We start from the raw sequence: 18,891 nt of genomic DNA on the forward strand, positions 1-18,891 counted from the left end.
GAAAAGGCACTACTCTTTGAAGGCAGAAATTTATCTTATTCTTGCTTTTGAATTGTGGTTTCTGTGTTAAAGCACACAGTACAATAGGAGATATTCATTAGGGTGATTGTCATTAAGAAAAGGTTAATGTGTGCACTCTGTTGTAGAGCAGGGAAGATGTGCTGCACAGAAGCTTGCTTTCAAAATAGGTCAACAGGAAAAGTTTTTGCTGGGAGAGTGTTTTAATTCTGAAAGGGAGAAGAGACCTCAGAGATAATCTAATCAGCCTATCCTAGTTTTAGAGCCTCCAAACTGACTGAGACTTGGCCGTTGGCAAACTGCTGATGCGGGACACTTGGCTAGTTAGTGTAGTGGCAAAGCCTGCATTGGAGCCAGAGCTCCTTACTCGTAGAAGTTCCTCACTGTACAGTGCTCATAAGCCACAGCCCCTAAATGTTTGCCCAGGTGCAGTCCACCTGGGAACTCCGCATTACTACCTCTCAACGAGCAGTGCTGGAAAGAATAGACATGTCTGAATCACTTGTACTCACTGTACTGTGAACGGCAAAAGGTACTTACATGTGGCGTTGACTGTGTTCCACATTATTTGATGTGTTGTCATCTTTGCTCTGTTTGTTTCTAATTAAAAGCACTAGTTCATTTCTCATTTCTAATTAAAAATGCTAGTTCCTTTCTAGGTTAAAATACTCCATTTTATATCCTCTTGAATTCAAAAGAGGTGTTTTACATTTCTAAGTAAAGAGCTATCTTTGGCTAGCCTTTTGTTGTTAATTTCCAGTTCCGTGGCTTGTGTTGGTTTTACTTTTGGAATATGTTGAGATTTTCTTCACAGTGGTCAAGTCTGATGACAGGGCCTTCAGAGAGCCTGGGACATGTGACAGTAGAAAGAATAGCAGCAGCACTGAAATCAAGATACAAATTCCCCCAGAAGGCTCACATATGTGGCATGTGGGGGCAACACAGCCTTCACTCCTGAGAGCTGCAGGAAAGCTGTGTTGTCAGATGACAGGTGTTAGTTTTAGCACAGGAAAGTGAAGGAAATGTTCACAAGAGACTTATGGGTGTTGGATTCTCCTGTGATCCTTCATGTTTCAGACCATGTGTGGCCCTGTCCTTCATATGAGCTCATGAAAATAGGTTGTAACACTCTTGGGTCATACTTTTCTTTTCCTCAAAACTAGATAGAGGTTTGTTCCGTTGATTTGTCACATTCCATTGTCATGGAATGTTGTTCTGGAAAAGTCTGAGGCCAGCTTGATTTCTTTCCCTTGATTTCTTGATTTCTTGAGGGGCTTGCTTTTTCTGCATGAATGTTTGAAGAAATCTTTATAGCCTGTCTTTTCCTTTCTCTTGACTTGACAGTAATGTGTGTGTGTTTGTGGGCGGGGGGACAAAATGGCAAATACATTAGGTTATTGACCTGTAAGCCCCATTTACTAAATCTTAAAGGGATGAGAACTCTGGTGTTTCTGTATATTTATTCCTTTACTTGTGCAAGGCCCATGGGTGTCTGCAGAGATGCAAAGAATTATTCTAGATATGGGCTCTGTTGTTGCATTCCTCTGAAGTGAAGTGAAGTTAGCCCTTTCAGGCTTCCCTTTGGGTAGGCTCTAATTGTGACTTGATGGTCCAGACTAGCCTGGAACCAACAACTGTACCTCAAACAGTTACAAACAGCATTCTAGGATTAATCCCTTCTGTCTAATTAGTGCTTCCCAGTGTTTAGAATCTGATTTATCTTGAATAGTAGGACCTTTAGTTAATCATACACCTCCTGAAGTTGTATTCAGTAGGGATTAGAACCGTAAGAATTACTTTGACCCTAGAGTTTTTTCTAGGACTGAGAGGCAGCAGGGTTTAGTGAATGGATCATGGGCTTCAGAGTCAGCCCCACCCCACGTCAAGTCACGGAGTTGCCTCTAATTACTTTGGTTCAGCACAGTTACTTGGCAAAATAGGGATTAAAGCAGCCATCTTACTTGGTTGTTGTAAGGAGTGCAGATAATATTTGTAAATTATGTTGCACAGTGTCTGTCATGGGTTTGGTTAAGCTGTAGTAATTTTCATTTGTAAATTTGGTAGCTGTTACATTTTACATTTTAAGAACACTGAGATTTGGACATGTTAAATCTAGTTAATTCCACTTATACATGGCTAGTTATATGTTGGTTAGTGTTTGACATAAGCAAATTACAGTAGTCACACTCTAGTTTATTACCCTATGCTAATTGGGACTGAGCTTTGAAATGGCATAATAGTTGATTAGCTCCCTGTTTTAACTCTTGAGCACTGGGGATTTGTAAGTTTATGGCTTCAGGAGAGTAGCCTCTTATCTTCTGCAGTCTTTCGTCAAGCCCTCTAACTTTATAGCGACACTTGCAAGCCAGTCTTGAGTGCAGTGTTAAATCACTGACTGGGGCTGAGGATAATCTAAGTACGACCCCTGACAAGCTAAGTCATCATAGAAGCCAGCAGTGGACACTTTGCTGGTGGGACTTAACTTGTATTCTCCTCTCTCTGTGCCTACAAGACTAGCTATTCAAAATAGTTTTACCTGCTTCCCTGAGAATAATGGTGCCTCTATTCACCTGTAGCTCCCTCAGTCTGAGTATATCCCCTACCTGGGGCTAATATAAAGATACTTAATTTTTTTATGCACAGCACTTTACAATGTGTTTTCATCGTCATTATCTCAGTTGATCCCCACAGCCCATTGAAGTGTCTTCACTTTACACATGAAAAAAACCATGAAGTCTCTATAGAGTTAGAAAGACTTACTCCAGACTGCATTTAGTGTAACAACCCAACTCACATGTATGGTGGTGTGGACACTGGATTTTGTGTTATTCTACATTGTCTGAATGCTGTTCTGTTCAAAATATAAAAAATTCTATATGGGTTTTTAAATTTATTTATTTGAGGTGAAATATGTACATAACAAAATCATTTCAAAGCGAACAGTTCAGTGAGACCTGGTACAATCACCGTATTGAACAACAACCATCACTTCAGTCGAGTTCCAAAACATTCTTGTCACCCTGAAAGGAAGCCCATTAAGCAACTGTTCCCTATTTCTCTCCTTCCTGCCAGCACCTGGCATCCACCAGTTTGCATTATGACTCTATGGATTTACCTATTTTGAATATTTCGTGTAAATGTGATCTTTACTGTTGAATTTCTTTCACTTATGTTTTCTAGATTCATCCACATTGTAGCATGATTGAGTATTTCATTCCTTTTTATACATGAATAATTTTCCATTGTATGGATATACCACATTTTGTTTAACCATTTATCTGTTGATGGATATTGGCGATTTCCACCTTTTGCTATTGTGAATAATGCTACTATGAACATGCATGTACATGTTTCTGTTCTGTTACACAGCACTCTGTCCTACGTTCTTACCTAAGGCACCCATATGTCCATAAAGAGACTTGTATAAGAATGTTTATAACTGCTTTATTCATAATAGCCCAAAGTTAAAAGAATTCTGTATCTTGATTGTGGTCTTGATTACATGGGTATATGTAATTGAATTGAAACCCAAGATCTATTTAATTTCACCATATGTAAATTTTACCTTATTTTAAAAGGTGAGCACAATAGAGTAAACCATGAACCATAATTTAAAAAAAATTCTAGCTGTTGTATTATCTTTGTCCATTCATGCTACTATAACAAAATACCACAGACTGGGTAGCTTATAAACAACTGAAATTTATTTCTCATAGTTCTGAAGGCTGGAAGTCTGAGATCAAGTTGGCTGGCATGGTTATATTTTGGTGAGGGCCCTCTTCCTGATTTAAAGCAGGCACCTGGAATTCCTGGCTGGCTGTCAGTGGAGCATGCAACTATTGGGGGTTTGTGGGTTCAAGCCCTGCATTGGTGTACAGATTACTTAAAAAAAAAAACCTGGGGTGCCTGGGTGGCTCAGTTGGCTAAGTGTCTGTCTGACTCTTGATTTTGGCTCAGGTCATGATCTCAGGATTGTGAAGTTGAGCCCCATGTCCAACTCTGCACTGGGCATGGATCCTGTTTAAGATTCTTTCTCTCCCTCTCTTGCTCACCTCCTCCCTCTCTAAAGAAAATTAAAAAAATAAAATCTTTAAAAAATATATAGTAGGCACTTATGCTGTGTGCTCACTTGGCAGAAAGGGTGAAGGAGCTCTGTGGGGTCTCTTTTATAAGAATGCTAAATGCATTCATGAAGATTCCATCCTTGTGACCTAATCACCCTCCAAAGGCCTGACATAATACTATTACCTTTAGGGGTTAGGATTTCAACATAATGAATTCTGTGGGGACACAAGCATTCAAAAACAGCATGGGGGCACCTGGATGGCTCAGTTGGTAGAGCTTGTGACTCTTGATCTCAGGGTTGAATTCAAGGCCCACCAAGAGTGTGGAGCCTACTAAAAAAAGGAAACAGCATGTATTAAATATTTAATTTTTAAAAAGATTTATTTTAGAGAGAGAGTGCTAGTGGGTAGGGGAGGAGGGAGGTGCATAGGGATAGGGAGACAAGCAGACCTGCTGCTAAGCAGGGAGCCCAACAAGGGGCTCAATCCCAGAACCCTGAGATCATGACCTGAGCCCAAATCAAAAGTCAGATGCTTGACCCGACTGAGCCATCCAGGCACCCCAGCATGTAGTAAATAAACAAGGAGAATAAGAATGGAAGCAGATTGTTGCAGTAACTAACCTAAATAAGAAATGATGGCTTGGCTCAAGATGATAACAATAGAGATGGTAAGAATTGGTCAGATTCTGGATATATTTTGAAGGGAGAGCTAATTTGGTCTGCCGATGTGATATGGTGGTAGACGTGAGGGAAAGAAAGTTTTCAGGGATGACACTAAGGTTTTTGATGAGATGGAGTTCCCGTATACTGTGCTGAGACAAAGACTACAAGGAACAGGTCCATAGGGAAGATCAGGAATTTGGTTTGGGGTACTCAGAGATACCTGTGTGATGTCTGAGAGAATCTGTTGAGGGACCTACTTGTGATATAGGAGGCTGGGGACCAGAGGTCTGATCCAGACTAAAAATATAAAATTTGGAGTTGTCAGCACAGGTAGTAATTAAAGTCCTGAGACTAAAAACTTCCCCAAGGGAGTGAATGTAGACAGTGAGGCCTGGGACACCTTAACTTTTAGAGGTTAGGTAGTTGAGAAGAATCTAACAAAGGGGAGTGAGAAGGCCTGGCCAGTGGGTAGAAGAAAAACCAGAAGGATACGGTGTTTTGGAAGTGAAACGTGAAAAATGTTTCATAGAAGAGAGATTAATGGTCTAAGTCAAATATTATGGAGACCAACTTTTGACCATTAAATTTAGCTTTGTAAAGATTCTTGATGAGGGGCGCCTGGGTGGCTCAGTGGGTTAAGCCGCTGCCTTCGGCTCAGGTCATGATCCCAGGTCCTGGGTTCGAGCCCCACATCGGGCTTTCTGCTCAGCAGGGAGCCTGCTTCCTCCTCTCTCTCTGCCTGCCTCTCTGCCTACTTGTGATTTCTCTCTGTCAAATAAATAAATAAAATCTTTAAAAAAAAAAAAAAGAAAAGATTCTTGATGACTTTGATGTTTTGCTGCATGTTGAGGGTGAGCACTTGGTGTGCGGGCTCAGGAGAAGGTGGGAGGGGGTCAGGTGGAGGCGATGAGTATAATGGGAAAAAATCACAGCCTGTTTGCTTACAGAAATTATCCACAAGAGAGGAAGAATTTGATGAAGCAGGAGAGAGACGGAGGAGTGCTAGAGCTGCAGCCTTGAGTTGGTAAGAGAAGGAGAGATCAGAGGTAGAGTGAAGTGACTGGCATTCAATCCAGACATACAGGAGGGAAAGGAGAGTATAAGGATACACTGTAATTCAGTGGGTAGATGATGAGGTAGGATCTGAAGGAAGTTCTGTTTGCTGAGTGAAATAGGAAGCAGCTGAGAGGGAGGATGGGGAAGAAGAGGGTACAGGGTTTCAGAGAGATGATGGATTAAAGAACCATAGTTTGATTAGAGGGCCACTCTAAAGGTCCCATTTGAGATGAGTGATGAAGGTTTTCTCCTACCATGTTAAATTGCCCTGGGGTTGTCATGAAATGGATAGAAAGTTGTATAGAGGAGTGTTGGGTTTTTGCTAGCCAAGGACCATGAGATGAGAGAGGAGAGTGATTATTAACAGTGGACTATGAGACCTAAGCTAGGGTATGAGGATGAAAGTGGGGTAGAACGAATGAAAAGGTATTAGGATCCCTGATTTGAAGGACCCCTTGAGGTTGAGGAATTGTTGGAGCTGGCATTTACATACTGACTTCATTCTGGCTTATTTCTTATTAGTTTAATTGGCCTCATATTAATTGATACAGCCTTGAGGGCTTGAATGATTGCCTGACTCTAACTTTTCTTTTCCATTGATGAATGAAACACCTGCCATTTTGTGTGTGAAAACTGAAATAGAAAATGCAGTCTAGTTTTAGTATGAACTGTGCATGGAAATAGCTGTGCCCTCCCTAGTTAGCAGTATTGAAGTTTCAAGATGAAATGAAATATCTTCACCAAATGTAAACTGGTTAACATAAAATCAGTGGTAAGTACGACAGCTTTGCCGTGTGGAGAATCATGATCTTACAATAATGTAACATCCTAATGCCCAGAAACTATAAATATGTTGCTTCACATTCCAAAAGAGACTTTGCAGATGTGATTCAGTTAAGGATTTGAAAATATAATGGTTATAATGGATTATCTAGGTGGGCCTGATGTAATCACATGCGGGCCTTGTAAGTGAAAGAGGGAGCCTGAAGAGTTAGAGATCTGAAGATACTACACTGCCAGTGATGTTTGGTTTGAAGGGGGAGGAAGGGGCCTTGAGCCCATGAGTGCATGTGATTTCTAGAAGCTGAAAGAGGCAAGGGATTCTCCCCCTTAGAATTTCCAGAAGGAAGAGTTGGCTTTGAACTCAACCATTATGACTCCCAGACCTTAAGATAGGCTAACCTCCAGGTCATCTGCACTTGATCATAGCTTGGTGGAGTTGTATTGCATCTAATTAAGAAGTAGGACTGTCAGGAAAGAAGTTTCTTCGTCAAGTACTCAAGGCAGATTTTAACATTTAAGTACCAGCCACAGTACCCTGTTTAGTACTCTGTTATACTTAGAGTAATAAAGCTGTTCTAGAGAATGATATATGAGACTATTACCCAGATATTGTTGAAGAGATGTTAGAATACTAACATCTTTGCTTTTGCTTTGATTTGTATGCTCGCTAAACAAACATTTGATTATAATTTGGCTTTCCTGTGTGACATGTTTACATGGAAAGAATTCATTGAGCAAATGATTCAGTTATCTGGTTTCTTTTGATTATATATTGATTTCCATCATGGTTTGTCTGTGGATGGAGTGGGTAAGTGGGAATACATTGGCCACAGGACTCTAATTTCTCTTCGTTCCTTAGCTGTTCTCATTTTCACTTAACATTTTTGAATTGACATTCTAATTTTAGTTAGTCCATTGAAAGTACGTCCATCCCTGGGAAATGGCTCTTTTCAATACACTTAATAGATTATTTTGCTGACGTTATGAGGATTAGTTTTTTGATTCTTGGAAATTCAACAAGTAAATACAGTCTCAGAAGACTTCTTGTGAGAATAAGATGTTTTCCCCAAGTGACATTGCCCTGCTTCTGCAAAGCTGAGAAATAAACATCAGTGAGTTTTTCTCAAGTTTGAATTTCTATAATTGAAAACTAGGAAAGTGGCAAACATTAGTTTTTAGAATTAAAAAAAATATTCAACACGTGCTTAGGTTGGAAAGATAGACCAAAAATAAGGTGAAGTATAGCATAATTAAGTGTAGAGTTTTGTATTATATCATTTTTTACAAATACCAAAGTATAGGTTATAGAAGACAAAGAGGTTTATAGTTTCTGTCAAGTTTATTGGAAGTCAGGAGGAGAGTCCCAGAGAACCAGCAGTGTCAGATGGTACTGATAAAACATGGAAGTTAATTACTAGAACTAAACATCTTAAGAGGGTCCTGGGCATTTTTTGAGGGACATTGGTAACTGAAGAGTGATCAAGATGGTAAAAACATATAGACAGAAAGTGATATAGAGCAGTACACTGAAATAGAACTGTTTAACCCAAAGAGGAATTTATGATTGAGGAGGGGAGCACAGTAGTTGTTTTTACAGGTATAGAATGTGTAGTGTTGTTAAAGCACAGGGATTTCTGCAGTTAGATCTAGAGGTTAGAACTAGTGACAATAGGTAGAAATTGCTGAAAGACAGGATTTTGAGGCCATGTACCCATAGCAGGTGTTGGATCACCTATACCCTCTGCCTTTTCCTCCTCCCTTCATTCTAAGGGAATTTTGATTTTATTGAAGTAATCTGCCCTTTCTGCCTATGTTTATTTATCAAGAGCGGCAGACCCCAGCTCCAGGGGGACAAATGATGATCATTCTCAATCATGATGGACTCATTTCCTTGCCAGTGATTGGACAGGCATAATTTTGGCCAATAAGATGTGTGCTAGGGGTCTTCAGACACAGAAATTCCTCTCTGATAAGAAGATTCAGAAGGGGAAGAAATAATCTTTTTACATTGGACATTACTATATCTGCACATGAAGCCTGGAATGATGGGAGCCATCTTGAAACCATAAAGAGAGCTAAACCAGCGTGCTAATGGCAGAGTAAAAATGAATAAAGGAGCTTAGGCCTTTGATGTTGAAGCAACAGAATAACAAACCGCTGGAGATTTGTGACCTTGGAACTTATTATTAACAATGGAAAAAAAAAGTTGGCCTTTACTTGACGTGATTAATGTAACATTTTTAATTTTCCCTAAATTGTATAGGACCAAAATGATTTCCAGCAGAGCTGCTCTGAAATGGAAAAGATTTTCCAAAGAAGCAGCCTTTTTGCCCTCTGAAAATGTTTAACCAAATGCCGAATAAACACTTAATAGACTTGGGTTTCCAGCATTGGTGAAAAGTCTGGACAAGATGATCTTAGATTCTTTCTCACTGAAAGATTCAGGCTTTGCCATTCTAAAAACAAAATAATGGAGCAATCCACAGTTGGAACAGAAGACATTGGGATCCACTTAGCTTCTCCATTTTGTGCCTTCTTTGCTCTCCTAGGATCACTGCTTTGAGGAATGAATGTGGAGCATTGTTTCTAATCACCTTACAGAGCCCATTTTCCTTTTTCCAAATATGTTGTCTACTGCTTTCTAGTTTCTATATTGTGCTTTAGTGTAAAAGACATTTTTGTTGTTTAGGTGCACTGATTTATGGAGAGAAGAAAGTATTCTAGAGTAGATGTCAGAAGGTGTGTTTTACTCTGGTTAAAGAATCTTGATCTTTTTAGTTTTTTTCCTTTTGGAAGATGGACCAAATGTTCTAGTCTTATTAATAGAGAGGATGTTGTAGAGACACATTGAAATGATAATGCTTTGGAAAGTAATAGTAGTGGAAGCATTTATTAGAAATATTTTGTACTATTTGAGTTTCTATGTTGGAAATACATTATTTGAGGTCAAAATAAGTACTTCATTATTAAATTGGTATCTCTCTATGCTTTGAATTTCAAGATAATGAGAAGCTAAAATAATTTAAAAAACAAAAATGAAATAAAAATAGTCTTTATACATTGTGGACATTATCAGAAACATCAGGTTTAATCATTCACAGTGTTTGATTGATTAGATCAGAAATAAAGGCAAAAAAAGTTTAAATTCAGATTTTAATTCCTAACATGACCCAAAGGTAGTAAAGAAAGCGAGAGTGACTATCAACATGATATTGTGAAGCTTCTTTAGTTTTTCTTTTCTCATAAAAATGTTTGGCTTTATAAGGATATCAAGAAAATAAGTTAACATATCTAGTTTTAAAAAAATGACAGTCTGCTCCTACACATTATCACAACATTTCAGAAATTAGAAGATGAACTCCAGAGTAAACAAATTTGTCCTCTGGAATGGTAACAGAACTAGTAGTTTTGTGAGGTTCTTTTTTTCCTCCTTGTTTTAGACTCTGTTTCCCTCCCCCCCCCAACTCTCCCAAGATCCATTCTGGTATTAAATTAATTAATTGAATTAATTAATTCTGGTATTAATTCTGGTATTAAAGCTTTTTTCTGTCCAACTCCAGATTCCTTCATTTTTTTGCCTAGCAGGAGATATATTTTCTTAAACCATGGCTAACCCTGAGTATTAGTCAATAGGAGAAAATTTGTCTTAGGTCTTCCCTGTTTCTCTTTATGTTGTATATTTCAGATATAACTTAATGGGTTTTTTGTCTTCGTGCTGTCAGGCAGCCATATTGATGTCCACATCTGTTTCCTGATTACCCCTTCACCAAAATTTATCAATTGTATTTCCTGCCTAGTAACCTCCTGTTTTGTGGTGATTAATCATTCACCTAGCTGTTGGTAGGTTACCATTTCTCCAAGAAAAATACTGTAAATATTTTTATTTGTGTGTGGGACATGTACTTTTATCATTTAAATTTTAGAGTGTTCATGAACTTGTTTATTTTATTACTAAATAATGCATATAATTGGGTGTTTATTTTTCCTGCCTTACTTTTTCTCGGGGAAGCTGACATCGTCAACATTAAAACTTTTCAAAATTATGCCAAGAGGCTGTTTGTTTATTCGAGGTAACTTGGGAGTAGATTACTTGCTGCCTTATGGGGTGCTTCCAGAAAATTTTCCAAAAAATGTTACTTTAATTTTGAGTTCTTTACTGATAATTCTGTTATGCCATTTTTGTTATTTGGAAGTAGTTCGTGTTTCTCTGACTTTGATAATAATGATAACAAACCTGTTATTTAATAACTATATAGCTGGTATTCATCGATGCTCTGTGTTAGATATAGCTGGTTTTTTTTTTAAAGATTTTATTTATTTATTTGACAGAGAGAGATCCCAAGTAGACGGAGAGGCAGGCAGAGAGAGAGAGAGAGGGAAGCAGGCTCCCTGCTGAGCAGAGAGCCCGATGCGGGACTCGATCCCAGGACCCCGAGATCATGACCTGAGCCGAAGGCAGCGGCTTAACCCACTGAGCCACCCAGGCGCCCAGATATAGCTGTTTTAAGGTTAGTTTTTCTTTGGGAGCCACAAGTATCATTCCATTATATTTGTATTTTCATTTGGGTCCTTTAATTCCTGCACTGTTAATATTTTTAGCATTTACTGAGCTACATATCTAATACTGTATAATATAGTCTGCTTAAACCAATCTGATTAGAAGAAACATTTATTCGGAAATATGGGGAAAATAGTGATAGATTTTTAAGGATCTTGAATGCTTGCCAACAGATTAGGACTCCTACTAGTCAATTGTATTTGAAAGGATTATGTAAGATAATATATATGAAAGTGCTTTGTAAACTCAAAGTTTTTGTCACATGCCAGTTGGTTTATCATCCTTGTACACTGTTGGTGGGAATGTGGATTAGTACAGCTGTGCTATGGAAAACGGTGTGGAGGTTCCTCAAAAACTGAAACATAAAATTACCATATGATCCAACAGTTCTGCTTCTGGGTATATACTCAGAAGAATTGAAAACAACTGAAAGCGTATTTATACACTCATGTTCATAGCAGTGTTATTCACAATAGTCAAAAAGTGGAAGCAAGCCAAGAGTTCATTGACAGATGACAGATAAAATGTGGCCCGTACATACAAATGAGTATTCTTCAGTCCTAAAAAGGAAGGATGCATCAAAAAGCAAACACATGACCCTGGAAACATTATGCTAAGTGAAGGAAACTAGGCACAAAAAGACACAGACTGTCTTATTCCAATGGTGTGAGGGCCCTAGAGTAGTCATGCTCACAGAGACAGAACAGAGAAGGTGGCTCCTGGGGCAGGTGGGGAGGGACCGTGGGCAGTTGAATGGCCTCAGAATTTGAGTTTTGCAAGACGCAGAGGATTCTGGAGATGGGTGGCAGTGGTACAATGGCATGGATATACTTAATAGCACCACACTGTACACTTTAAAAATGGTTAAGATGGTTTAAAAGAAAAACTTAATTGTAAATTGTACCTTCAGAAAAAAAAGGGAAACTTACCCTCTTTAGTTGGGAAGTGAGGAGTGAGTAGAGATATCAGTTAAACAGAAAAGGCAGGATGTTGATAGTTGGGCTGTTAAAACTGAGTTGAGGGTTCATTGCACTAGCTTATTTACTTTTGTATACCTTGGAAGTTTTCAATAGTAAACACATTTTTAAATGATTATTTGTCATTTAGTTTGAAGACTAAAATTATTCCACCAAGAGCTTCTAGTGGCTGCTGTAACCCTTCATCATTAATGAGCATTTGCAGTGGAGAGAGCAGGACATGGCTAGTGAGGAACAGACCAAATTGTGAAGCTTTCTGACAGGAAGGATAATGTTGTTTTTCACAGATAATGTTGTTTTCACAAAGAATGCTGAAAGGGGTGGAACTTAAGAGGGTAAGAGGTCATGTAGGCAGTTCAAGTCTGTGAGTCCCTCTCATTGCCTGCCTTTTATAGCACAGTCTCTGACTGAGACCGGGAAAATACTAACAGTTTTCACTGTGCATTGGTATTCTTAATTGCTATGTCCTTCTCATGAGTCCAGATAGGCCGTACTTGTTGCCTGTATGGTCGGGAACTACCCAAACATGATACAGTTATTCAACACCTGTCAAGTTAATATTAAAAATATCATGGTCTCTACTTCATGGCGCATGAATTTGTTGTAGACATTTTTACATTAAGATAGCGTGATTTATTTTCAACGCTGGCACGATTTTCTATTTCTGTTTCAGTTCCAAACACGGACACTTTTTCCTGTCATGTTCAGTATGTGCCACCCAGTTATTAGAGCTTTCAATTGTTAGTCTGATCATCTCTTCTAGACAACAGAGTCCTATTAGCAGGACTGAGGCATCAAAGGCCTATAAACATCCTAATCTACTGTTACAAAAACTAGACATCAGAAAGCAGAAACATTCTGAAGTCTATACACATTAAATTTCAAAATGTAGGGCGCCTGGGTGGCTCAGTGGGTTAAGCCGCTGCCTTCGGCTCAGGTCATGATCCCAGAATCCTGGGATCGAGTTCCACATCGGGCTCGCTGCTCAGCAGGAAGCCTGCTTCCCTTCTTCTCTCTCTGCCTGCCTCTCTGCCTACTTGTGATCTCTCTCTGTCAAATAAATAAATAAAATCTTTTAAAAAAAAATTTCAAAATGTACAAAATCTAATCTTTAAGCCATTTTAAAACAAAGGATGAAGCAGATGAGAGTTTTTTCAATCAATAACATTTAAAGTTTCTAGAGTTCTTACCCCTAGAGTTTTAAAGACACATAAAGTAGGTTATTTAATATAAGAATAATAAAAGTATGTTTTTATTTGCCTTGTATAGAAAATATCTAATTCAGCTTAATTATATGATTCAGCCTGATTTGGGGGCACAACTCAGATCATTCTGTAGACATAAAAAAGATCTGCAGAGACCTGAAATATCAATAGCTCATGTTGGGGGAAGTATGTATATATATACATATATATATTTTTTTTTTTAATAAATCTTACATTTGTTTCTAAGTCTGTACCAGTGTTTCTGATGAAATATGGGTAGAACTATTAAATGTTGAACCCAGCAAATTTGACATCTTGCCCTACCTACCAGAATAAGGTGAAAATAGTTGGTACTTATCTTCATTTAATAGAACATAAGTATGGTAAATTACTGCTAAAATCTGTAAGTGTGGCGGCCATTGACTTTTAGCATTTGCTAAAATTGTCAAAAATGAAAGAATAGCATATTTAACAGTTTCAAAATGAATAGTCTATGTAAAGCATACATGTAATAACGTGCAAGATTTGATGGCTAGTGTAATATGAGATGTCATTGACTTATATTCTTTGTAGCAGAGTAGTCATACTTTTCAATGGAATGTACATATTACCTGGATGTCAGCTGTCTAGTTTTTATAATTCTAGTATGGAAGAACTAGACCACTACCATGTACCCTGTGCTGAGCGCAGAGTATGGCGGTGTCATCTAAGCATTGTATCTGTGGACTGATCAAATTGCAATTGGGCATTTGTTTAAAGAAATTTCTGGAGTTCATAAGTATTTCATCACTACAGGAGAAAATAAGGCAAGTCTGTAAGTTAAATTGAAGCCATTTCAAATTACACTTCTCATAGAGAATATTAAATACGATTACATTCTTACACTGTTGTGATTAACTTTTCATCATTCTGTTTTCTTCCAAGACTGATTTGTCTTTGTGCAGGTTTTGAATGCCTACTGTGTATAAAACGTTAAGCTGAATACTGAGAGAAGTAGAAGTTAGAAGAGTCAGTGACAGCTTATGTTTTCAAGCTTAGGCTAGAAGCCATTTCAGAAGCTGAATACAGGCCTTCCTTGTTTTACAATGCTTTTACTTTATTGTACCTCTCCGATACTGCTCTTTCTTTTCTTTTTTTTCCTTCCTTCCTTCCTTCCTTCCTTTTTCTTTTTCTTTCTTCTCTTCCTTTCATTCTTTCTTTCTTCCTTTCTTACTAATGGTAGGTTTGTGGCAGCCCGGCATCAAGCAAGCCTTTGGGTGCCTTTTTTCCAACAGCATTTGCTCACTTTGTGTTTCTGTGTCACATTTTTGGTAATTCTTATTTCAAACTTTTTCATTGTTATTATATTTATTATGATGATTGGTGATCAGTGGATATGACTCCCTGAAAGCTCAAATGATGGTTAGATTTTTTTTTAGCAATAAAGTGTTTTTAAATTAAGGTACAGTGTACATTGCCTTTTTAGACATAATGCTAACACACACTTAAAAGACTACAGCATAGAGGAAACATAACTTTTATACACCTGGAAACAAAAAAAAAAAGTTATTTGACTTGCTTTATTGCACTAGTTTGAAACCAAACCCGCAGTATGTCTGGGCTATAACTATAGTTACTTGCTGAGAATGGAGAAGATTCTGTATGTTAAAAGTGTATGGCTGGCTGTTTAGAGAATAGTAGGAGTAGAAATCATGCTGCAAAGAGTGTTAAATGCGGTCCCCACTGCACTTTGGTTAAAGCCCCAAATCCTCAGTGTACTGTTTGAGACTGGTTGATCTGGCTCATACCTTTTTGCTCGTCTTCCATGTTCTCTGCCCACATTCCCTTCTCCAGATCACTGTATTCACCATATTCTTTCCTGTCCGAGGACTTCAACATAACCAGTTCCCTCTATTTGTAATGCTACTTCTCTTACTCTTTGCTTGGCCAATTCCTGTGCAACCTTTAGATATCAGCTTAAAGGCCACCTCCTCCAGGAGACCCCACCAGGGCTGCCTTATAAGACCACGCACAAGTTGCATATCCCAGAACACCCAGGCAGGAGAAGAGCACCTGTTGATGCTGTGCAGAGTGGCTCCCAGTCTAAATTAAGTCCCCTGTTGATGCTCTGTCATAGCCTCAAGTGTTACTCCTTCATGACAACATCTTGAACCTCTAGATACCTGAGTAATCGAACTCTAAGCTCCCTAAGGGAGGCGCTGTAACAGTTTGTATCCCTAGATCCTGGCACTTAGTCACTTTTCAGGAAATATTTTTAAATGAATGAACCAACTCTAGATCACTCTTCAAATTTGGCAATTTAGCACTAAAGAAAAAGAAGGGGGATATTAGCTGAAATGAGTCATGTATTCAAGGAAATGGGTTGTGGATTGGTCTAGGATCCAGAAATCTGAATGTCTGTAGGCAAAAGGAAAGAAGCTATTTCAGGTACTCACAAAACAAACTGAGGGTTGGGGTGGGTAGTGGGGGGATTGTGGTGTGGGGCTATGGACATTGGGGAGGGTATGTGCTATGGTGAGTGCTGTGAAGTGTGTACACCTGGCGATTCACAGACCTGTACCCCTGGGGCTAATAATATATTATATGTTAATTAAAAAAATAAAAAGAATCTATTTCAGGTGAAACTGAAGATGTAAATGGATTAAGGCTCTACAAGAGTTATGTGATTACCAAAAAAAAAAAAAAAAAAAAAAGTCAACATTAAAAAGAAGATCCCTGTTTACCCTTAGATAGGAGAGAGAAACTGTTTAAAAATAAGAATCTATTAGTGAGGGCTCAAGTAAAATTAGATATATGAATTAATCTACTCATAAGTGCCACAACACTTTCAATTATAGTGACTTCACAGCTAAAGAAAAATGCTGATGGAAACTGTTTGGGGCACCTGGGTGGCTCAGTAGGTTAAGTGTCCGACTCTTGATTTTGGCTCAGGTCATGCTCTCAAGGATCATGAAATCAAGCTCTGCATCAGGCTTCATGCTAGCCATGGAGCCTGCTTAATTCTCTCTCTCTCTCTCTCCCTGGGGGGGGGGGGGGGAAGAAGAGGAAGAAAGAAGATGTTTAAAATCTCCCAATAACTTCGTGGTTCACAATCAAACAATGTATTGTCAGAGTTAGATCTGTATGTCTCTTTTGGAGGTAGAGGGTTCCTGCAAGTGCCAAAGGCTGGTCATGCCTCGGTAATTATGACTTATCCTGCTGAAAAACTAACCATCTCCAGTTAGTGCTGATTTGGGGTAAATGGGAGAGTAATTGCAGAGTTAAGACCATTTTTTAAATGGACAAATACTGTATTTTTAGCACATTTTGCTTTGTTCCCCACCTGTGAGACTGGTTTTCTTTAGTGACATTTTACTGGAATCTTGACCAGTTCCATGTATTCTGTCTGTAAAGTAGATGTCACATAAAACAGCAAGCTTGTCATTGTGAAGGAATTGGATTTAGAGTCTGAGATCACTGCAGAAGTAAGTAACAGCACAGTGTTACTAGATTGGCACTCTCTGTAGGACAGAAGATAAGGTAAATAATCGATGACTAACTTACGGCACACGGTGGGGGCTATTGGATAGCCATTAAGTCCATGAAGGTAAATTCAGAACCTTGTAAACTGCCCCTCATGTATAGGAGTAGGAGTGAAAGTGTCCTGTGTAGACCACAGCGTGGTGTGTAGATTAAAGAACGTTTAGAAGAATCAAGTGGTGGCCAAGTTTGAGAAGCACAGTCCCGCAAGTGCATTGACAGTTAATTTCAGGGGTGAAAGCTGAGTGAATGCCTCTGTGGTCTTGACCACAAACGAGTCCTCACACTCACCAGGTGGCTGGTGAGATCTGACTCTAGAATGTAAATCTCTTTCCATTTTGAGAAATCAATGCATAGAGTTTAAAATGCTGAAATAGCAAAGCATCCTTGAAAAACATTTTAATTGTAGAATAATTACTTGTGTTACAAAAATTACATACTATAGAAGTTATAAAGTGGTAAGTAAAAAGTCCTTCCTCCCCGGTTCTCATGTTTTAACAGTTTCTTGGGTAGCTTTTCACAGATTTCATTTCTTCCTTCCTTTTTTCTTTCTTTTTTTAAAGATTTATTTGAGGGAGGGAGAGAGAGAAAGGGAGTGTGTATGTGTATGCTGGTTGTGGGGGCAGAGAGGGAGGGAGAGAGAGAATCCTTAAGCAGACTCCCTGGTGAATGTGGAGCCCGACACGGGGCTCCATCCCAGGACCCTGAGATCATGACCTGAGCTGAAATCAAGAGTGGGCCGGTTGGCTGTTTAACCAACTGAGCTACCCAGGTGCCCCTCATTTCTTCCTTTCTTTCTCACCGGTCTTGGCATTCCTTTAAAAAAAAAAAATACTATTTTTGAAAAAATACTGTTTTGGAAAGAATGACATATGTCTATTCAAACATGTCATTTATGCATTTAATAGTATATCTAGGACACCTTTCTATAGTTGCATGAGATATGATACCTTCTTTAACCAGCTTCCTTTTGAACTTAGGACACTGGACAGACATTGCGATTGTTTTCCAAATTTTTTTTCTTTGATTTTTTTTTTGTAAATGAATAGTCTGTCTGTACAGATACTTTTATTCACCTGTGAAAAGCAATCTGAAGGATCTAGCCCTAGAAGTCAAATTTCTGGGTCAAAGCATGTGGGTTTTTAAATTTAGTAGATATTGTCATTCTTCAAAACTTTAATACCAGTTTATACCTCTCCCAGTGGTATATTCGAGTGCCCTATTTCCCACACTCTTGAATTTAATCATTACCCATTGTTAGCATCTCATTTTGATTTGCATTTCGTACATTTTGAACGAGTTTAAAGATACTCTTACACATTTTCAAGTTATTTTTATTTCCCAGTGAATTGTCTGTAATCATCACCTGTTTTCCAGTGGCTATCTTTTTCTTAGCAGTTTATAAAAATTCTGTGCATATTAAATTTTTACTGCAGATATTTTCCCCAGCTTATGTTTATTTTTTGCTTACACTTGTTTTTTTGTTTGATTTGGTTTTTGCTTTTCTAAAAAACAATTGTAGTTTTGTTCTGTTTGGTTGTTTGTTTTTTGGCTACTAGGTTTTATGTCATGATTGAAGGCCTTCCTATACTTAAAAATTAATTTAAAAATTTCATTCATATTTTCTTTAATTTTATAGTTTCATATTTTAACTTTAAATGTGGTATATCTGGAATTTATTTTGGCTTAATGAGTAAACGTAGAGAGAGAGCCAGCCTTAAGTTTTCCAAATGGCTAGCTGTGGTCTAAACACCACTTTTGAGCACTCTCTTCTTCCCATAGCTTCCTGAAATTTGAGATTTGAGGTTTTCTGACTGCTAAATATTTTGTGTTTACAGTACCATTTAGGTAAAACAGTATGGAATTGTGTTGGGAAAACTGTGCATGTAATATTTATTATAGAATTCCCATGTAAATTAACGCTGCTCCTACAGCTAAACACTACAAGGAAGAAACAGCTTATGATCAGAAGAAAAAAAGCATGCATATGGTTTTTGCTTAGATTAGGAGACAAGATGTGTATGTGTCAGAAGGGAGATCTTAGAA

The 18,891-nt window shown here is 38.3% G+C and overlaps 1 protein-coding gene across 1 annotated transcript in view; it reads left to right on the plus strand.

Annotated features, from left to right (window-relative positions):
• Positions 1-18,891, plus strand: part of XKR6 (XK related 6) — a 296,537-nt gene that overhangs the window by 66,113 nt on the left and 211,533 nt on the right. The gene's annotated exons all lie outside the window — the stretch shown is intronic.

Source organism: Lutra lutra, chromosome 2 (assembly GCF_902655055.1).
Source record: "Lutra lutra chromosome 2, mLutLut1.2, whole genome shotgun sequence".
NCBI classification, from domain to species: domain Eukaryota; kingdom Metazoa; phylum Chordata; class Mammalia; order Carnivora; family Mustelidae; genus Lutra; species Lutra lutra.